A 24337-nucleotide genomic window follows, 5' to 3' on the forward strand; every position below is an offset into this window, starting at 1 on the left:
AGGGGATAAACACAACAAAATAATCTTTTTACCTTTTGAACGTTGACATGGAGTTATTTATTTATGAAACAAGTGCCTTTCTATTATGTCCAACATATGTTTGAGGGCTTATTTAAACGTGTTTTCACGTGTGCTGATATTATTAAATAGAATTATAACGAATAGGCATTTCAACATTTCAAATGTTCTCACCACAATAATAAAGCTCAATTAAGTTCTAGGTATTACAATTATTATTCTAAGGGTAGAGTTATAATTAAATATTCAATTATTTTTCATTTACAAATATCGTAATAACTTGTATTTGTTTTATGATATTAATTTAATTTTTTGATAAGAATATGTAAGAGCTATTATGATAATCAGACCATTATTGTCCCACTGCTAAGATCTACTCGAAGTACGAGAAGGAGTTATATAGATAGCCATGCTAATTAAGTAAAAGTTGGTAAACTGTATACGAGTATAACGTTGAGAATATTATTTGACAACCCTTGTAAATATCTATAGGTTTTAGCACGTTATTTTTGTGATAATTAATTTGTATTAGAAAATCTTTGAAAATTCAAAGGAGAAAATTAAATTCAACTAGAACTGATATTCAGTTACACTTTGATTAAGTCTATAACAATTTATATTTTAAAGACCGGAACTCAATAAACCAAACATTGTCGCTGCAGCAACAAGCGCACATCCACCCACGTAGAACCTAAAAAGGATTTTAAATTTTAATTGCAGTTCATTAGACAACTAAGCCTTTATTTACAGCAATTCCAGTTAAAAGCGTACACAAACAATATCTCTTTGTTCATTCCGCTACTTTAATGACCCGGTGGCTCGGGAGAACGATTCAACAATCACAATTCAAAGTTAAACGCTCACAGAATTCCAACTGAAGTTTCCACCGCTAAATCAGATTGCTTTCTTCTTGTGCAGGTAAATGCAAGTACAAAAACGCTTTGAATTACTATTGTAAGGAAATATCATATTTTGCGCCGCTGTGTTGTTCTGAAAGCACTGGTGATGTTAAGTTAACAGGCAGAAGAGATGAAATAAAGGTGGAGTTGAGTGGTAGAATTCAACTTTCGATTTATACAACGTTTAAGTATTGTTACAAAGTATAAACTTCGTAATTATTAGACAGAGGTTTAGATATATTGATTTGTTTGTATTTTTTATTATTTTGTATATATTTATTTAAAAAATATTATGTTGGGTTGTAGTTCTGACTGACCCGAACGTGAATAATAAGTTATTTTACTTTTCTTTTCTTTCGAACAATTCAGTTCTATGGGTACAAAACAGCTGGCAAAGTTCTTGCGGAAAACAAATTCCGAACAAAATTGTAGAACAATTTAGAAAAGAAGAAAGTTTAGTTCTTGTTTCACTTTACAGTTTTCCTATTATTAAATACACAATACATAAACACACAGTAACTAGTAATGACAAACTTGTAAGTTATAATTCCCTGAAATGTTACGAACGCCTTCAACACGGAGCGTAAGGTTGCCGACTTCTGCCCTGGAACATATTACGACGCTCGGGGAACAAATTAAACAGGCTGTAAGGAACAGGGTTCCCTGTCAATCAATCACTTTTTCTCTTTCAATCTCGCACGTCACTAGCTCGGTGGCGGTGTATTAGGTGCTTTCTATATTTACAGGGTAAATTTGTATGTATAGTGGGCTTTGATGAATAATTTGTTGTGTAATAAACAGGGTACTGATTGACGAACCATTGTCAGTCAATGGGCTATGTTATTCATAATCTATATATATAAATCAATTGCTGTTCGTAAGTCTCGCTAAAACTCGAGAACGGCTCGATGAATTTGGCTAATTTTAGTTTAGAATAATTTGTAGAAGTCCAGGGAAGGTTTAAAAGGTGAGTCAATATGAAATATATTTCATAAATAGATTCTGGGGTGGTACGAAGTTTGCCGGGTCAGCTAGTATGCAATATTTTACCACGGTACTTCATTAGGTATTCTTTTTTCTATCCCATAAAGGTATGAAACCAATGTGTAAACTTTGCGCTACAAGTTACTAAGTCTCGGTAATATCTGTTGCTAAGTCTAAATAATAGGAATACTATTTGAAGTTTATCGCAGATGCGTTGGTAGTTACCTGAAAACTATGCTGAAGCACATCAAAATTATAATTAATTGTACTGTACATGGACTTCTGTTGTATGTGGTGAGGGAAGTATAATCATTATGCCACAAAACACTGTGGAACATTGTTAAAAATGCAGTATGCTATAAGCGAACCGCTTATAGCTAGCTATTAAGTATTTTTTTTTGTAAAAAGAAAGAAAATATCGTTTTAAAATTTATAAGTAGTTGATAAAATGAAAGTTGTAAGCCGCGTTTAAATGTTTACAAAATAAAAGCACAAGAACAGTACAAATGGTTTGTATTAGTGGAGTTGGGAATTTACATTCGCCCGAATTCCTCTGTAATGTTTCTTAGTTTAAGCCTAAGAGGTGATTCCTTCTAAATGCTTACGACGGAATTATTGTAATACCTCGTTGGAGTTAGAATAGCTGGTATAATGTTTGTTATCTTTTTTCCTTCGCTGTATTCATTATCTAGATGTGTTTGTATGGTTTATGTGAGAACTGTGTGTAGAAATAGAAGATCAGTTGCTATTTTTCAAGAACTCTAATACAGCAAACCAACTACCATTAAAAAAAACTGGCAAAACATTAAATTAATTCATAACCTGTTTAGTTGTATCTGATTCTAAATAATTCGATCTTATACTATTCTATTTGATAATACTTCAGAAGAAAATTTATTCAACCGAACCTTAGGGGAACCTTAGAGGAGAGGAGTTTAGTCGATGGGGAGCTTCGTCTATTTCTTTAGCTACAACGTATGGCATATTATACATTGGGTCTTACAGAATTTTCCCCTTTACCAGGTCTGGTCTCCGATAGTACGTGTTGCTTTCACAACTCTCGTACCCAGACAGAAAAGAGCTCTCGTAAAAATTAAATAACGCATTAAATAGAAAACTTAAAGTAGAGAAAGCGCATTAATCCCGCGCCGCTCCAAGTGTATAATTAAGAAAATTACAGATGGCAACTAAAACAAAACCGCGCAGTAATGGCGGACCGAAAGGCAGCCTTTTATTCACATTCGAGACGATTTCACTTCAATGGCTCTGGGCTCCAACGCTCCTTCTAATTCTATAGCCACTCGTGGTGCTTGGCTTGAGATGATACTGTGTGCTATGCACTCCAGGAGGATGTTTTTCTCGCATTGAGGGTATAGGCGATGATATCATTTGAGTTTAAGTAGAGTGCATTTGTGGTATTAAAAGATCTCGTGCGATATTTTACTAGAGATAGAATAACAATTATTCTAACATAGTATTCAAGTTGAATTAGCTAGAATGCTATGCAAAATAAAATAAAAATAAGTTGTTTTACCCAAATATGGAGGGTAATATTTTCGAGCACATACACTATGCATATATGTATGTCACATTATTGTACGCCCTACAGTCCAAACGACTTGATGTATAGTATTTAATTATGAGGTTTCGTTAAGGTATGATTCGTCTTGTCCCTGTAGTTCTGGGACCAAAATAGGGCTACGGCAGGGGATACCCTGCCAGTCGTAAGAGGCGACTAAAAGGGGCTTCCGGAGTTGCGGGCGGCAAGAGTGGGCGCTCAAACCGCCCGGCCAGCGACCCTGGGAAGGACGGCGGTATGTGTGGTCGTATACCATCGTGTACAACAGACGGAGCCCGGGTACCTGTCGAAGGTTTCCCTAATGAAAAAAAGGTATGATTCGTCTAAATTGTGGGAGTAACATGGAGTATATTTTTAAGCAGTCAGATTTTTTTTGGTAATAATTCGTCTAGTTTATTTTGTTTGCTATTTCCCTGAACGAAATGACGAAAATGATGTTTCTCAATATTAAACTACAAGTTCAACAACCCTAACTAACTTTGTATCGATTTTGATTAGTCGATACAAAAATATCGAATTTAATCACTTAAAAAAGCGACATCCTTGAACGGCCAAAGATACTCTAGCACAGTTAAACCGTGACTACTGTATTGTGTTACTTTTAATAATACCCCACGAACATAATAGGATATTTTACACACAACTAAGTTCCGATCCGGCGATAAGGCGGAATTGGAGCCGCGGATCTAGAGCGAGCATGCGCGGAGGCGCATTTAGATTAAGTGGCAGATAAGAAAGTTTAGTGCGTTCCATCGATTGCTCGCTAACATTAGCTTGCTCTAAATACTAATGGGGATTTGGCGTTCTGTGATTTGTTTTTATTTTGTTAAGTAAAAAAAAATCTTTAAGTAAAATTAGATGTGGAAAACGTCCTAACTGCCCTCCTGATAATGTTAATAATCGCCATTCATGAACATACCATGAATATACCAGATAGGACATGAGTCCTTTTTGAATTCAGTCGCAGATATTTGGTTACCCTTAATACCTACGTCTGAACGCCTTATATATTTCTCTATTTCTTACTACATCCTTCAAACCAGAATACAAGACTACATAACACCTCTGTAATATGACAAAAACAAATCTCAGATATTGATCCAACACCTTGATAAACGGTAAACTTGTAATTATTTAGTGAATACACTATTGATAGATATACAGATAGATATTGACAGATATGACACCAAAAAAGTAAAAAAAATATAAACCTATAATAATAATAATGAAAAAATAAAAATAAAAACATAATAATAATGGGCCCATACTAATTCATGTAAATATCGCCACCTTGGCGTTCAACTCGTTATTTATATCTCGTATCTACGAGTACATGCAATAAGGACACCTTGACTATATACGCAACAAATGACGTGTGATTTGACTCTCAATATTTATTCTTTTCGGTCGTTACTATATCAAGATTAGATGGATAAGAAAGTTTAGTTCATCGATTGACCCGGCATTAGTTTGCTCTAAATAGTAATGGGATTCGGGATTTGGGTGGTTCTACGAGGCCTACCCACATTTAGATGTCAATGCCCTGCCTTAATGCTACGAATCAATCTATGCCTTGTTAACCATGACTGTTGGTTTTTGTGCTAATGTATATTAAATAGTATTTAACTAAGTTAACGAAGTGACAGACCTAATCGTGTTTTAAGAAACGAAAAAATAAAAGGCATTTATTTAGTATTGGCCTACATTCTCATTGATTAACTATAAGTTACATGTTTTCATGCTACGACTTAGTTTGAATGTGCCATAAAGTGAAAAGATTCTAAAACAAAACATGGCAGTGTTATCGTTTTTAGCTATCATTATCAAAATCCTTTTAATGGTATGAAGTAATGTCTATTAGCTATTGTGATCTATAAAATTTCTATGGACTGTGACTGTAGTGAATACCTAACAGCAACTGCAGGGGTGAGACGTTTACTATTAAATAACAAAATGTTCGTCTATTACAACTAACTTGAAGTCTTCCACTTTGAAGCTCCGACGCAACTATTGTAAATTAGTAACAAAGCTAAAGGAATGGCGAACTTGGGACATTCCCTTACGTCCCAATACAATTTGTGTTCCATTAAACTTCAAAATAGTAATCTAGTTGACCGCTAGGTTCGCTGACGTCAGGACACCTAGCCATAACCATAAACTAGACAAGCTCAAACATTGGGCCAGCGCCAAATGTCAACTGGACTAAAACGCAAAATAACAACCAGTTACATTGTCATGATTCAACCTAATTTCGACTTTAACGCTTTTCAAATAAAAACCGCACGAAGCGACCCCGTGAATTGAAACAACCGTAAAAGTTGGTGCTGTTTTCCGCAAAAATATTCTCAGTCGAACACAATACTATAAACAATGGTCATTTAAAAATGCTATTGTAGTGCACAAAACGAAAGTCATATCAAAAATCCTGGAACAGATAGCGTAATGACTGGAAAGTGAATTTGTTTGATGTTCAAATGTTTAAATTGCACGGTTATTTAAACGGTGTTATTTATTTCTTTCAACGAGCCGTTCATTTCTATCAGAAAATAAAAACGAAATGTCTGTTATTTTAAATCATTTTAAATTCATTTTCAAACAGTTACTATGAAGCTATCATACACTTTTCGCTAAACGAGCACACAAAAACGTAGAGCAAATAGAGTCCAGTGGTGTTTTTATAACTTAGCCTATAATTGGTTTATAATGAAAATATTATCTTTTAAATTATGTATTTGAAATGTTTATATTACGAAAATAATATTTCATATAAGTCTTTAATAAAGAGTTTTTCCGTATGGTTCATTGTTTTTCTGTGAATCATGATATATTTTTTTTATAATTAAGTATTTTGTGCTCAATTTTTATGTTATAATTTAGAAAACATTTAGCAAAATGTTTATGTAAATGACGGAAATCAATGACAAGCAATACCCATGATGTCGTGCCGAGCGTCAATCGAACTTATTCCAATATAACTGCACACGGAAGACTATTTCTCTACCGTTATGTTTCACTTAACCTTATCTATCGTGGTATCCGTGTAATTTTAATAAGTATTGGATGTATATATTTATTATTATTTGGCGATAGTTACTTTGTCCTGGGGCTTATTACCATCTCTTAAAACAATGTTATTTTAATCATACTTATCATTTTTGGCAGGAAATGTAACTTTTTAAGCAAAATATGACAATTTCAGTTGGTTTTATACAATAGATAAGCGAAAAATTAATAAGGGTTTAAATTTGTTCAACTGTGAATTTTTACTGTTTTAAGGAGGAAATGAAACTTTCCTGAACTACGATGTTTTTAAAAGATGGTGGTAGGCCCCCTGTCCTTGTATTTTTTTGCATTTTAGGATGTTAGGTTTCGTTAATTAAACAAGAACTATGTACTTTTCAGATAATTAATTAAAAGTTAGTTCAATGTCTTGTTGAATAAGCTCATTCTTGTTTACTTAAATGAGATAATGTTTCAACAGACCAATGATAATCATCAACCCTTTATTGATCCATCGCTAAGTCTTCTCTCACTCCTATGTTTTTTAAACCGAGTTATGTTCCTGGAATGGTACCCGAACCCTGAGTACGGGCGTTGACTTTAACGCGGAATCCATATTTTTTTCAAGTAGCTCATTTCTTACAACGCATGAATTTCATGGACCTTTTACTACCAAAACTGGCAAACCAGATTATCACTCCCATAAAAGTTACCTCCTCCCACGTATCGCACGCATCGAAATAAAAACGACTCAAGCACAATGCTGCAAGAAAAATCCATTTTTATGTATAAACGCGCAAATCAGATAATCCAAATTGCTTTTTAGACGTGAACTCAATTTTGACGTGTATTCCACTTTATCGAGCGCAGATAAATTGAGTGAGATACGGGTGGGGGCCTACTTAGCTCCGAGGCAATAATGTATGGGCGAATGCTGAGTAATGTGGATGATGTAATGTAATGCGATCTGATTTTTTCTTTCGATACCACTGACGGTCCAATTGGTTGAGTATATTGGAGTTTAAGTTATTTTTGATATTTGCTTTTAATTTCGCGAAGACAAAATCAAAAAAGTTGCATTGAGTTTGATGTGGCGTCGCATTAATCATTTTGGTTAATCTTGAAATAGTAACTATTTATTATGCCTTAATAATTATTGCAAATAATAAGACGAATAAGAGATAGTAATAAATAATTATTTATTAAAGTCCACCTCCAACAGTCTCAAGAATATGTCAAGCAGTAATCCGATTATTAACAAATTCTATATTTCCTGAACTCATCTGTATGTGTACCTTAAAGCCTTAATTAAATACCTGATAATGTCTAATATAAGTAGCAATTTATAAGAGAATAAGTATTATAGCGAAAATGCATAGGTGTGTAGTTGGTGTCATTATAATCGAATTATAAAATGTTATTCTCTAAAACCACCTATTTTATTTGCTTTTACTCGCCATATTTATCTAATTTTATTTATAATGTTACATTACGTAGCAAATTAGTGATTATTCTTCATTAGTATTTCTAAGAATTAGGATGGGAGGCTTCGGCGACAAACCCTGCTGATTTCCTTGGCGGATCTTTTCAGTTAAGGTCGTGTTCCGATCCGGTAGTAATATAATAAAAATATTGTACCTGATAATTTTATAAGTGCCTCTATATATGTATAAATACATTCATACTCATATTCGATATTAATTTCGTTTCAAACAGAAAACGTGTAGGTATAGTTTTAATTTGTCTTTGTTATGTGTCTTTTTTCAACCCCTAAACACCTCCAAAATCAGTTTTGTTCACACAGTTAATAAACAAATAGTTCGTAAGGCTGCATATGTCGCGGGAGTGCCGTACCTTTGGCAACGGTAGAAAAGTCGTTTGGCACCTTTCTGGGCTGTATATTGAAACTATGCAGCGAAACTTGGCTTTGTGCACCGAAGAGAATAATTAATAACAGTTACCCAAACTGTAATAACGCTTCGGATAGGAATTGAGGAATATCAGTAAACAGTAACACGTCAATATGTTTTGATGGATGGACAGGCATGCCAAATTTAATATGTAGCTTAGTGATATAAAATTCAACCACTGTGTCTTGGGATTCGCTGTTTACGTCCTAGGTAATATATGATTTTTATAAGTTATACGAGTATACGTTTCATCCGTTACGTCCCACTTTTGGGAATGGAACTTCACAAATGGGAAATTAATTGATTATTTTTTATATTCTTTTTTATATTCCATATAAAATGTTGCAACTTAGTATTTTTTACAAATATGAAGCCATATAAAAAAGAAATATTACCAATAAAAAGATAAATTTTCTATGGAGATTTTTGAGGATTTTCGCGAGGGAAGGTAGAAAATAGTTTACCGCTTCCCCGGCTGCAGTGGGGCCGCTCGACAACATTAGCCCCATTCAGTAATTAGCCGACATTATTTTTATGAGTACACAGCCTTCCTGTTTGAGATGCATTTAGTAATGAAACAGCCTAGCAAGCATTACTTATTTTAACCCAGTTTTCTTTTAGTGCATGAAATATGAAACCGCGGGTAATGTTTACAAAATCGTAATACCTGCATTCATAATGCACATTCTCGTGTATGAATTCGCGCGGGCACTGAAATATGTTTTCAACAAGAAAATAAGGTTTCGGGATTGCGAGAATTTTAATAAAGGCACTTTTTAACCATTAACGCGATATAATGTGATAGAAAAGCAAATATTCAATGTTGTTTTATATCCATTGCTCCACCGAGCATTTAAATGTTTAAGCTAAATCTTTACATATATTCAATAGGGAATCGAACTTGAAACATTGCATGATGATCTGTAATGGCCACTGAACTAAACTGTCTGTTATCTCGAAATGTTAGAAATGCAGTAGATTTTTTTTATACCAATGAAGTAGAAAACGAGCGTTCTATGCCAATCATCATAGTTACCCGTGGACATCTGTAATAAATTAGAAATAGTAGCAGAGTCATTTGAGGTCAGTCACGGATAAGTTGCTACCCCTGAGAACTAAGATGATATGCGTTGGAACAAAGGAAGCGCAACATTAACCTTGTTAGTGTGGCGGTGGTGCCATCGGAGCACGATATCTTCAAAAAATTCTTATAAAAGCAGTGAATGAAAAAATGCCTATATTTTGTATCACCAAGAAATATTACCATCTCGGAATCTGTACCGAAATACACAAATATGTACAACGGTAGGGTAAGGGCTAAGGACTGTCCAAGTTTCGATTATCTCAAATCCGGAATATCGAGTGACCTCTACACCTAGCCTTTGACCTGACAAAAAGGTTTGGCCCCAATCCGCGGTCCGAGTAATTCACTGCAAGCGGCTTTCACACACCCCTAACGAAACCAATTTACATGTTGCTTTACGGTTTTATTGGGTACTAGTCTATCGCTTGCGGGGATGCCTGCGTCTCTCTAGAAAATTCCTTTATGTTGTCACTGTTGATTCAATCATAATATTGTGACAATTTAAAATAATTATAGTAACAGTATTCTGATATTTCAAAAAGGATAAACCGATAATCTAAATATTGAATTAACCTAGAAAAAATATGTCAAAGCACGTAGTATATAAAATAGAACTAATTATGATAAGAACTTAATATACCTATCTAGAATAATTTTCCTTTCAAACAGGTGGTTAAGTAAACTAATGGAGTGCCCTACTTTCCTTATGCATTGAGTAATATTTTCCTTTTTTTATGATTTTAAGAATTTCATTTTAACAAAATAGTAATCGTGTTTTTTAATATATGTAAGTATAACGTAAGTTAACGTACCTTAATATTTCAAGTATTTTGTTATTATATGTATGTTAGGTTACAAAAAACCCGAATACAATAAAATTAAGCTCATAATTCTTATGCCTTATCAATTTTCCGTTACGCTTCTTTATTTAAATTAACTCAACCGCTCACCTTCTTTACTTGGTCCTCAGACCAAAGGCCGAGTTTGTAATGACGGTGATCCGGTGCGGCTCAGCGGCCACTCGGACCTCCCTCGCTTATCTCCTGCCTTATACAAATCCGAGCCGTTCCGAACCGATCTGTATAGCTAATTTAATATGGAATACATTTTATTGGAACTTTCTGAATAATTATGTACAAGTCTAGGTCAAGTTGGGTCTCTTGGTAATAGAGGTTTTTTTCTTGACACGCGTTTCTTTATGTACGCGTGCGTGTTTCTATTGAATGCATGAATTCTGCCGGCCCGCTGCAGTCTTTCCGTGCCTACGCGCATGTTGTACATGGCAGGAAAAGCATCTGTGAAACTATAGTACTAGAATCACTTACGCGTACACGCCTATACCCGCGTGACAGGAAAAATGCCCTAAAAATCTAACTAGTTAAAGTTTAGGCATGAGAAAAAAACAGCTTTATTTCATGTTCAAGTTCATTGAGAATACTTATATCAAAGAAATATATTTTACAGGGAAATAGGTTCCATAAACTGCACATCAATATAAAGTGCTTGTTGTACAAGCAATTCCCAAGCCAACAAGCAACAGCGGTCAAGCCAACGATTACCATAACGAACAGCTGTGTAACAAACAAATATTGAAATACCAACTTTAAATGGAATTTTGATTTGATTTCTTCGGAACGAATTATAATTTCAAATTATACGAAGATGAAAAATCCGGATCGGACCATCAAAGTTGAACGAAGTCGGGTTTGCAAATACTTGGAGTTGAAGCTTCGTTGTTTAAACTGATTTTTAATGTTGCAAACATTAAAAGTTGTGGAGTACTTAAGCCGTATAGGTAAGATAAAGCGATCCGTTGAGTGGAATTTAAGTGGTATCCGCGTTTTAAATATTTAAAATGTAAATGTTCTGTATTCCTGCGGATATTTCGTTGTCTGTTGTTTATCAAGCAATTAGTGTCATGTTTTGTTGTGTAATGTTTATTGTCCTAAATTTTAATTATAATTAAAATATGCGGTAAAAGTAATTTATGCTTTGAAAGTAAGTAAGTGAGTGTTTTAAATAAGGGAAAATAAAAAACTGCAAATGTTGTTATCCGTTAAAATATAATAATTTTGTTTATTCCCCATCTTTTTACTAGTGTTGAGGACTAGGTACAAATTCCTTGTTCATCTAGTTCAGGTTAGAACAAATACTAAAATCCAGAACTAAGTTATTATAATTCTACCACTTATAATTATTATTTTGTCTGTAATCATGGCACTTAGTGATATGGTTTTATAACGGCAGTCGGTACAGGTCGGGCACTGATGCTACTGCTGTGGACTAAGAACGCCTCGTACCCTTATACATCATCATCATCATTGCTATATATTTAGAAGGTGGTGCCTTTGGAGTCGAACGACAATGTTACCACCTTCGCTCGCCACTTGAAGTTTCTACATTAAATGAGTTTAACGTTGTGCTATTCTAGACTGCCATTATACCTTAGGGATGAACTATTCATAGAAACAACATAACCCTAGGTAATGTACAAGCATTTCCAAAGCTACTTTTAGATTTCAACAAATAAGTAGGAACGAAACAAAAGAAAGTACAAATAACAAGATTGTTTATAAAAGAGTTCGCGAGATCAAAGTCTAAGGATCGAAGGCGGGGTTCGGGCTTTACAGAAATCCAGGTGCAGCTTACAAAGAGGAGCTTTCTTCAGATAGATTGGAAAGCTCTTACTACGAACATGCTGGAAAAAGTTTAAAATACTTGAAAGGGGTTGAGCTTTTTGTGGTATTTTATAAGCAAATGGACATCAATGCTCTATGGTCTTTAAATGATCTGCTTGGCTGCTCCTTAAAACTTAGAAGGAGGATTTTGTGTACCAGTGCATGTCGTATTTACCAATGAAGAGTATTAACTAGGAGGTATTAGGTATTCGTATTAGTAAGGAACATAGAGCTAAATATTAGTATAAGGTGGTAGGTCAGCTAATAATGTTTGAAGGTGGTAGAACCTTTGTGGTTCGACTCTGTGGTTTCGGTCCAATATTTTAAAACAACAAATGTTGACAACTACTTCGAAAATTCATAGATTGTAAAACGATTTAATGTCTCTCATTTAAATTAACTCCGTGAAAGTAATCAATACGAGTACTGTATTTACGATACAAAGTAAGCAAACTGTAGCAGAGGTTCTCAGAATTAGTCCAACCGAGCCAACCAAGTCAAAAGTCTTCGTACAGTTAATTAAAGTGAAATGTCATCTCAATTTCAACGACCGAATAAAAGTCAATCACGCGAATGAATTTAAACGATAAAGAAATATACCGCATGGAACTAAATTTAACGAAATGGGAAGATTTGAGTAAAACAATTAGAGCTACTAACTTGTTTCATTGAGAATGAGTAAAAATGTACCGTGTAATTATCTCGTATTTTTACCCGACTTCGGAGAGTAACATCTTTCAAGCGTATGTATGTATGTACGTCTTATTCTTTGGCTCGCCTCACAGTCCAAAAAGCTTGACGAATTTTAACGTATGAGATTTCGTTAGATTCGTCTAAATTGTGGGAGTAACATAGGCTATAATTTTATATCTGTCTGACTGAAAATTGATCTCGGAACCAAATACATGTCAAACCGTTACGATCCGCTTCTCCACATGAATCGTCATATCGTATATATTCATTAATGTCAAATTATTAAGATAATAAACATTGACATATCTATATCGTTAATACATTGACAAGACCCGACATAATTATCAAATCTTTAGAGAGCCGAGGTAACAAAATCCCTCGCTCAACTCGTTCTTCGTTACACTGTCGGGTTGAAACAAATTCCTTAGCGGAGTTTTCTCGACTTTACAACTTTTGTGACTCTTCCCGAACCCTCGATCCCTTACGATAGGAAGCCCATTAAATTCTTTAAACTAATTATAAGAGGCCGGCTTGTTGAAGAGTTGGCTTGATCAATCAAACTCGTTTGTAACAATCATCTGGCCTCAGGCTCTTTTCTGGTAAATCTGCGAAGTATAATATAACTTTTAGGAGACCCTGGAAGGGTCTTATTCGTATCTTCTTACCATTTCTTGAAACTAGCTTTTTAACTTGACTTGCTACTTTTCGGAAATCGTGAACGTAGCAAGTCTATGAAATTTTATCAACGGTACCGTTTAACTTTTAAATGTTAAAAGTTTTTAAAATGAGTGTTGTGTTACTATGTTCTAGTTTGACAGTATGGTATTGTAAGGTTCCATTCCCTTAGCACTAGTGTTCCAAGCTTTTTCTTTTAAAGTTTAAGTAGCAAACGAGTTTAAATAGATAAGATGATGATCTCAGACGTAAAGAGTCAGCTATATTAGATTTTTCAAGTACAACTCAGATTCCATTTTTTTATTTATTGGTTAAAGTCCACCTAACTTAAAGTCAATCGAATATAATTATTACACATTTATCACGTATCATTATAATTATTACGATCACATATTCGGCTATTTCTAAAATCTGCATGCGATCCTCTTCAACGTAAAACATAAAGCAAAGACCCGCCTCCACTTACGCAATGACACACGCGATGGCGTTAATATTTTATGCTGATAGGACATCCCCTTACAACCGTTTCCGACACACACACCTCTATCCTGCTAACGTAATGTTGGCACCTTCTAGCTAAATGGGCTTGGTTTAGCTTCTCTGCTAGTTTTTCAATGCCACGTTTGTATGATAGACATGATTAACACCTCCTGCTGGTCACGCATTGTAATGTAAAATATACTAAGTGTCATATTTTATTAGAAGTCTGTATTAAAGAGCGTAGGATACAGTAGATGAAACTGAGGAAGTAGAAATGCTAAAAGCTTACAGAGAGATCATGCGAGAGATCCTAGAATAACTGTATAGTTTTTATTACGCTACGGCGTCAGGAGTGTAATGTTTTTATTTTTACATGTAGACAATAACGACCATAATAATAGAACGCCGCCAATACTAACAGCTACTTAAATGACGGATATGCAATTGTTAACTATAGCATTGTATTGTCATCCAATATATGACACCCTTCAGTGTGGAAGACAGTTATTGCTGTTGTACGGAAAAAATACGAGAGAAGCCAAAATAGAGTAGAGCTTATCATACGTGCATAAAGTTGTATAATATCAGTAAACCCATATCAAAGTGAGACGCGTAAAATTGTGTACATTTTACGATTCATGCGTGTTATGACTTGTAGGAGTAGACATTAAAACATAAAGTTTTGTATTGTTTTAGCCTCGGATGTTTCAGCTTTTTTTGTTGTTTTCATCATCCTTTGAGAGGAAAACATGTTTTATAACCCGATTAGCTTATTGGTTTGCTCGTATAAAAAATTGACATTGTTGGATATTGGAACTGTTGTTTGGGTTTCTAAATAATATTTACTAATTTTGAGGGTTTTTTGAGATCCTGAGATAAACAGAAATATGTTAAATATAAGTCCATAAATTGTTATTTAAAAAGAAAAATATGTGTTAACTTTTAACGAAAAAATCTAAGTAAAGTAACTAACAATGCCATATCTTTTTTTCAATATATCGTATGAAAAATAACTGTGGGAGAAATCATACAATATAAATAACATACTTATAAAATAAAGTTCAACAATAGTTTCGTATATAAAGGTATAACGACGCAAAAATCTTGCAAAGTTTCACTATTCGTCTTGTTCAAATAAAATTGATAAGTTTCAGTCGAATTATTAGAAGTATCTTTTAAGAATTTTTCAGCTATGTTGATTTGAAAACAAAGTAAAAACAAATAAATAACTAATAAGTATCAAATTAAATAGTCAATATGGACGGTTGATGATGGCCTAATCTAAGGGAAACCCGTTCCCAGCAGTGGGACAGTAATTGGTGGACGATGATAATGATGAACCTTTGACTACAACTCACGTGTGGCGTGCGGATCCGTGCGCGTGCGAGATTGCAAGAATTTAGTTCGGTTCCTTGTTTTATCATTCAAAAATCGCTTGCGCGCGCGCGGCGCTGTATCAGCGCGTAACTCGGACGCGCTATATAAACAAACATAACTACGAATGTAGTACATTCGTCAAATTTGTTGGCACCCTAAACATATACTGGAAAATGTTTTATACATATCTTCTTATGAAACGAGTAGCAAATGAGCACGTAGTTTTAAGTAAGTAATAAAATACATTAAAATTAACAGAACAGGCTACGTATCCCGACAACAACTTCCTTGGAAACGAGCCTTTCCGGTCCCAGTTACTCGTAGCTCTCGTTAGTTCCCTGAACTCGGAAATATTGTCATTAGAAAAATATCCTCTCTCATAAAGCAATTAGTTAAGTTATTTAGGAAAGTGACTGAACCGTGTAATAAAGTGAGCATCAAAGAGAAATTCTATTTCAAATACATTTATAAAGATGGTAATTTTCTTAGTAATTCTTAGCAGTCATCATAGACACCACTATATACTTTGGTTTAATAACAACGGTATATACATACATTCTAGGTATTGTTAATGCGTTGGTATGTCATAGCGGCAGATAAAATTATTATTATTATTACCTATTCATGAGATGCAGTTATCCTAAAGGTCAGACGTGCACTGTGCAGCTATTCCCTAATTTCATAATGTAAATAAATAAAATAGCAATATTTTATATCATTTGTCACTCAAAACCTCAAGCGATTCGATCGGATACCCTTTAATTCCAAAGGCCAAATCCTTAAAGAGACGGGTTATGTTCAAAATATACGGAATCTCTCAGGGATCAAGGCAGAGCTTATTACATAGTACCGGCACCGAATATCCTTCAACGGAATGATTTATCGACGTGAAGTGGGGACATTGATGGGCTTCCGACACCGTGTCTCTTTGTGCCCTTTTGTGTGTGTTTAAGTACATTTCGAAAGGATTTGTTTCCAAAAATAAATATTTGTGAACCAACTTTTTCTCTTTTTGGTAAAGTTTAAGATGGAGTTTTCTTCGTTCTCGACCACAATCAAAGTTCTATGTATTTACATTAATTTATATTTTTATATTTATAAGCAAATAGATTCTACGGTTGTTTTTTGTTCCTTCTTGTTATTTCGCTTGCGATGATTTTTTGTGTTCAAGATTAAGATTTCCTCGTGAACGCCAACAGCATAAGTGAAAAAAATGTAAATTGAAGACTAAAACATTATATTATATTATGCAATGCGTATTTTTGTTTAGGATAAACTTCTGAATTCTTCTATTCTTCTACAATTTGAAATTTGGTAGACGTATTTTGACCTGATCACGAATATCATAACGAAAATTGGCGCAAACGCCATTTTGAATACGAAAAACGAAGGAGAACATCTTTTCGTTCGGTGTGCATGATCGCGCATTCCTAACCGATTTAGACAATTTTTTTTAGCTTTCCCCAGAAAGTGTGTGTGTGTGATCAAAATACGTTAGTCTTCCAAATTTTAGGTCGATCGGCGGTATGCGCTTTTCGGAAGTGCACTCTTTGCCTATAATAATTTGTTTCCCATACGTACTACATAAATGTGTTCATTGTTATGGATACGGTATGTTGTCAAAGAATTTTCGAAGGTTGTGGCTTACATCAGCTCTGTGTAGCGCTACTGTGTTCCGGTTTGCTATTATGTTACGCTAGCGTAGCAATGCCCTCAAATTTTAACCAATTTTTGCCTACTAAAGTCTTGCCGAACTAATTGGTTAAGCTTAAGATTGATTATTACTACTAATGGGCCGTAGTCCTTAAAAGTAGTAATACACTTTTAATCGATAAGGAGTCCTGTTCTGATCCTGCTACATACATATACGAGTATGTCAATGTTGCAACTACAAAAGTTAAAACCACATAAGTGTTTGCTATTTCTATTAAATATATTCCAATACAGATACGTTCGGAAATAGCTATTATAATAGCAAATGAATTTGTATTGTAATTCGAAACAAATAAAATTACGGGCGACGGTCGGAAGATCGAAAACCGATGTTGTTATTTTGGGAATGAGCGAAAACAATTGCGGGACCTTCCTTTGTCCGGCCGGGACGGGCAAATTGGTACCGCCGTAAAAACATCTACGTATTAGGTGCGGTTAGAATGCATCTATTTCTATTTTTTCCTTGATTAGCTGACTGTTAAAATAGTCTGACACATTTGTAGGACTTAGGGATAGGAATGTACTATACTTTTTTTTTGGTTTCCGGGGGAAATCTCCGTACATGTACTCCACCATTTAGGGGAAAGGGTTGGTTATGTAAGATTTATAGTCACTAAAACCCCTTCGGTGGTCACGTTGCGCATTTAGGATATACTTAGTAGGTAATATAATTGTTTTAGTTATTTAACTCGTCACTTTTAATCAGTTAGTGGTTGTGTATCGCAGGTTAATATACTATTTTTACTTATGTTTCACTGAATAGCGAACTAATAGTCTGTTTGGCCTCTTGAGGATGCGGGTCTCATGCATCTCCTGAAACTGTTGCTTACATTTGCCATCTCCTGTATAAATTATGTATCCATAATGTATCCTGCACCTATCGAGAGTTAGCGGTACATAATCTACATAAATAATATAACATATCGTTAGAGAATGTTTATTAGCAACCTTCCACCAACGTATATTTTTTGCGAGTTTTGAAAGCAACTTTGAAAATCTAAAATTTTGTAAATCGCAGCAAAATCGTACATTCCGGTTAAATTGGTTCTTACGTTGTATGATGTACAATAAAATGACTTTATTTGCTTCAATTATCCAAATTAATAAGTAATACTCGCAAATCACTATTTTCTCAATAACTTTCAATTTGTGTACAAATAAATATAAATAGATGTGCATGTAATCATAAATATTATATCTTGATTTATTATAAAACGTACTTAGTCTGAAGAGTCCTTAACGTGCGTAAGTATATAACGGTGAATATTGTATGATAACATTTCTAAGCAAACAATTCAATAATGTATTTAAGGTCATTGTTCAGATCTTTAATGAGATCGAAGGTACCTCAAGGTATTTGACCAGAAAATGGGCTTACGTTTATAATTTAGGACACGCATAAAAGATTTTCTGTATGCTCTTAAGATTTTTACGCACAAAGACTTTCGACGTGTCAAGCATAGTAGCTTGATATTAGAAATCTTTCGACTTGAAGCCCTTTATATAAAATGCCACTTTAATCCAATAAGAAATTTAAAAAATATTGGAGTTACTCGTTTAGGGATTTTTCAGTAAGCTTAGTGAATGCGTAAGATTTTTTGTTTAATTTTAAAATACTAACCGTTGCCAGATTAGGTATAAAAGATTTGTTTGGTATTTTATAGTTCTGTACCCTTTTGTTTTCTTAACGAGGGAGAAACCTTCAAAAGGTACCCGACGACGTGGGAGCGACGCCAGGTTATGTGAGATTTTTCCCGCACTAAAACCTCCCCGGTGGGCGTCCTCAACGCTTGTTGGAGAACTCCGGGATCTTTGACGGAACGCAACCGGAGTCCTCCAAGTGCGATGCCCCGATCAGGCTCTGCCCTGGGAAAGGAGTTTTCGCTCCTTCCACACCATCTGGTATCCACGACGGTATGCGACCACACATATGGCCGTCCTTCCCAGGGTCGCTTACTGGACGGTTCGAGCTCTCCCACTCTTGCCGCCCGAAACCTCGGAAGCCCCTCTTTTAGTCGCTTCTTACGACAGGCAGGGGATACCGTAGCCATATACTAGAGGGTTCTGTACCCAAAGGATAAAAACGGAACTCTATTATAAGCCTCCGCTGTTTAGCCGTCTGTCCGCCATTTTTCTGCGGTTTTGGCTTTATTTCTTGAACCGTAGTTTACATTTTCACAATGCATTTTCCTCTATGGCTGCTATGATAATAAATACTAATAAATAAATAAAAATAAACTTTGCTGCTACGGAACCTTGCATCTACGAGTTCGACTCGCGCTTGACCAATTATTTAATTCATTTTGAACTTCTGTACGGGATACATTTTTTAAATCCGTTCTTTCTAGTAATCCACGTTGTATACATACTTATAGAGTAGGCAATACTAAAACAAACGCGATAGAAGCGCCCCATAAAGTTATACATGTATGGAAAATTACTTTATACACGATTCTGCTTTTAAATTTAGTCATATTTTTTAAAACAGTTTTATCAGATTGAAGTAAAAGGTTGTAAGTAACGACATGAATATATTTTTACCATAAAATAACAACGCACGTAGGAGTAAAAGTCCAAGTACATGCATTTTCATGGTGTATGCCTCAAGATATCTATTTTATTATTTATTCTAGAAAAATATTTACTAAGAGAATGTAATTTAAAATAGTGTCTATTTGATGATCTACATTAAATTATTACACTAAATACTAACTCCAAAATAGTAATCTAAGTATACCTTAGGCAAATCCCTCTTATCTTATATGTAGATGTATATGATGAACAAGACTTAAATAAATACCCTAATATTGGTATCTAAACGCACAACCGCACTTTTTGTGAGAAAAAAAAGAATTAAAATATATACTAATGAAAACTTTGTCCTGTCTGATTCATCTATTTCGCTAATTTTGAAGCAAACTTTATGCTACTTACCATATGACTTTCTGATTAGAAATAATAAAACACCTATTTCACCGTTTTTAGAAAATCCTGCCAGGAGGTAAAATAGGAGTTTAAAATTTGTTTTATATAAGTATATATATTATGATTTACGCGTACCAAATCGCTGGCAAAAGCTTGTAACAATATAAGTGAGAGATAAATATAGCATGCCAACGGAACGCGACAATTCAGTGTAGTGTTTGCCGCTGCCTCCCGAAGACCGTTTATTTTAAGGCACAAATGCAATTTGCTTTATCTTCTGCTCCTTGACCCCGTTAGCAACGTGTGCCGCTATTCTCAAGATGTAATACTTGCCGTTATAGAAAACGTATTGAAGACAACTCTTCTGTTGTGTCGTGGGAAATTGAGTTTTGGTAGCGATTATAGAAAGTATAAAATGATATTATTAATTGACTGTAATATTTTATTATCTTTTTAAAGGACACTTCGGAAAATAAGGATATATATTCGTTGCATATAATTTATACCTTCGTTTGTTTTATTATATAAATAACTTGTGTTCTCGAGAGATTCTTATATTTTCAGAGATTTTAATAAGTAACTTTAAAAAACTTTTGAATTAAACAGCCTTTAATGTTCCTTTCGATTATATATTTCCGTCCCATTTTAAGCTTAAAAAACCCTTTAAACTAATATTATTAGTTATTTTTAATAATATTATATTGACTTCAATATAGCGTCTGACATGATCATAAAATATCTGATACCATTTAATATTTGAAACATAGTACCTAACTCAAACATATGAAAATTTTATAAGAGTAGAGATACTTACGTACAGTAGCAAGTTACAGCCTCAATTTAGCAACAGATGAGTCCCACTCGGCGCCGAACGTATCTCGACGGCCAAATGACGCGGAACTCTACACTGTAAATTGTAGAGTTAGTGGATGGTTTTAATAGAGACAGTGGCGCAGAGGTTCTGTATAGTTAACTTATATCTAGAGTTGCGATTTTTACCACAATCACGTAATAATTGTACATTTATACAAAGATGAATATAACGCCACCTGTAAAATTACAACGTAATGTGCGTACTAGAAAGTAATTGTCACTTGGGTACAAGACGGCGAAGGAGTAAAGGAGTAAATTATGAGGAGATTATCACGCCTGAAAAATCTCTTAAAAATTATCTCAAAGGAGTGGGAAATCTACTAATTCCCACCTGGCCTAGCGTAGTAGACTAAATTCCTATTCCCCTCAATTCGTATTCCTAAACCCCTCTCAATTCAAGAAGAGAACCGTGCCCAGCACTGGGATAGTTATAGGTCGACGAAAACCAATAAGGGTATATTTACCTACATGTGATCGTTAAACTCCCACACAGGTTAGTCTATCATCATAAAACTTAGCATGTTTAAGTGTTTTAATAGAAAACATTGTGCAATCCATTTTACTTTAACTGGCCTTATTACGACCACTTACTTAACTCATAACATAGACCACGCGAACGAAGTCGTGGGCGAGAGCTAGTGTAGTACCTAATTGTATTGGATAATGGAATATCTATGGAGATATGTTTGAAGCGTGGGCCGCATTCCAGTCTAATGGACTCCCACAGGTTTTAGGAAATAGTCATCCTTGAAAAATACGGTTATATTTATAGACTGAATACACCCTTGAGATTATAAGAACTTTCAAACAAATCGATGGATGGGTATCAAGTTTGATTTTAATTACACTACTTTGATATTGCTTTGGATATGCAATCGGATTCCAGAATAGTGTTAGCTAATCTGTATGTGTCCTTTGAAAGTGACTGGACGTAACCACAAAGTTGCCCAAGTGCCGATCAAAAGGCTTCGTGCACTTTATGAATAATAGCCTGAGACATCGTCAAAAATCCCGATTTTTGACGATAAATTTCAGCTTCAGGCTAATATTTCCTATAATATATTTGTGTACCGTTAAATCAAGTGGTAATACATTTAAAATTACAGCTCAGAAAAATATTTCCGTATCTAAGACTCTAATTCCTTTTAATCGAGTCACTTTTAATATCCACAACGAAAAAAGGCAAGACTTATATTTCATAATATATACAAATTTTATTTGCGAGCGAGCATCTGTGAACAGTTAGATATAAAGGCGCGATGTTGAATCTGAAAGCACTGACCCGAAAATAAATCACCGGATAAATTGGAGCATGAATCAAATAATACCAACGGGGCACCTGTGAATTAAATCGGAAAATTTGCGAGAGACAAAAACTCATAACGCGTGTAAGGACGGCACAAGATTTATTTACGGCTTCGGAAGGGCTGTATTTATTTTGGGACCGGATGCTGGACGGAATTTTTATGATCTTATCAATTTGAGATGGAACGAGAATAACACATTAGTAGCAGTATGTACTCGTACGTAGGTTACATTTAATGATGATGAAATTTATAATAGCAGTGATAACCTTATCATAAGAATGCCGGTTACTAATATCAGAGCGTAGTTCTTCGACCTAAGGCAGCACCACAAATTTTTCAAGGTATGCCGGTTCATCTTGTAACACATTTTAAATTATATTTGTTTTTTCTTTCTTGTAGAAATGGTTACACATACAAAAGTCAACGTTGTAATTCTTATTACGCAAACTTTTAAATAAGGTAATTAAGAACTAATACAAATCAGCGAAAACCATGTAAATGGAATAATCATGTAATAGAAATGTAGATGGAATAGAATGAAATAAAACACATTTTTGAGTGAATAGGTTCAAAATGAAAATATGGAACTCGTACCGTTTTTAATTGTTAACTTTTTATACTTTACAATAACTTCCCTTGAATTTAAAGCGAGAAAGGGTTGAATAAAACGACAAAACAATGGCGAACGCAAAATATAACAAAATATACGAGAAAGACAAAATGTCTGCTTTAACTGCGGTGGAACTCAGTTATGTGTGTTGATATACTCCTTCCGTCCTTTGAGTAAAGTATCAACATCCGTATCCTTGCCAACATTTAAATGAACGCACATTATTCGGATTTGCAGAGATACCGTTTATAAAAGGATAAGGAACAACAGCCAGCGTCATAAAACATTATACGGACGGACAGTACTAAACTCTGGCGTGCAATGTAAACGGCGAAAAGACACCAGAATATATCTCACATCCCAGCTATATCTCGTCGAATTCATTTAGGCTGGCATCCATTGCGCGCTCGCTATGGCACACGTTTGTACGTCGCGTGTTCGAGCGTCGCACTAAATCGCCTCGATGGTTGGGACCGTCGTTATAATTTACGAGGTGCGAGGCAACGTCCCAGCGGTGAAATTTATTCATGGCGGTAATAAAATCTGTCGTGCCACGGTCCCGGGGACGTCCAGGCCGACCAGGTTAATTCCTTTTTGGAATTCGCACGAGATACGACTTGGCAAGCTTTAGTCTTTATGTAATAAACTAAAGGCTAGCGCCGGCACCGTAGTCTCCATTGACCTCCGCATAAAGTAATGCAGAAAATGTTCCCTCTTGTAGTTAAGTCGTCTCCGGCCGGTGTGTCGACCCACGGCGTTCGCAAACTGTATCAACATAATGGAATTCACTTAGGTAATAGCTTTTGACGACGTTTATTTTAACGTACTAAAGATAAAGTTTGTAAGTGGGTACTGAATTTTTTATGACAATCATTTACACTAACATAATCTTGCCGAAATGCGTTGAAGAAACGTAGGACGTAAGAAGCCTAAGTAAGACTACGTAAGAGACCCTTGTGAGGGTTTCAGCTGGGTCGGTACCATCATTAAATTTATGTGGAGGCCAGCTCATTAGGTACAGAATATAATAATCATGTATTTTTGTAAGGCTCTCTTCGCTTTGACAGGCTGAGTATATACTGAGTGCGTAAGGTAAACACACTTATACGAGGCGTGACAACGGGCATCCTTAGGAGTTCATCCTTGTTCTCATACGTATTTGAGGATTAGTATAGTTGAGAGTGACGTAGTATAGACGTTTGACGAGTGAATTCATGAAATCGGAGCAGCAGAAATTTTGTTTAAATTAGCAGCACAACAATTTGTATACCAATGTATATGTGTACCTCCTCCTTCAAATTAAGTTAGTAATAAAATCACAAAATCTATCATCATTGAATCAGTAGAACAATATTTTGTTTGTATAACATAGGAGTAGCAGACGATCATGCTGTCCACCTGATGATAAGTGGCTACTGCCGCCCATGGACATCTGTAATCAACCCCAGATAGGATTAGATATCCTACCTGAGTTCGGCCACAGGTGCGCTGCTACCCCTGGGGACTAAGCTGGAACGCCTCGGAAAAGTATG

At 35.0% G+C, this 24337-nt stretch overlaps 1 protein-coding gene across 1 annotated transcript in view; it reads left to right on the forward strand.

Annotated features, from left to right (window-relative positions):
• The window catches only part of side-II (sidestep II transmembrane protein), a 544775-nt gene that overhangs the window by 116099 nt on the left and 404339 nt on the right, over positions 1–24337 (forward strand). The gene's annotated exons all lie outside the window — the stretch shown is intronic.

The sequence above is a fragment of the Epargyreus clarus genome, unplaced genomic scaffold (assembly GCF_041222505.1).
Source record: "Epargyreus clarus isolate Ecla_fem2 unplaced genomic scaffold, WU_Ecla_fem_2.2 ptg000015l, whole genome shotgun sequence".
In the NCBI taxonomy this organism is placed as follows: domain Eukaryota; kingdom Metazoa; phylum Arthropoda; class Insecta; order Lepidoptera; family Hesperiidae; genus Epargyreus; species Epargyreus clarus.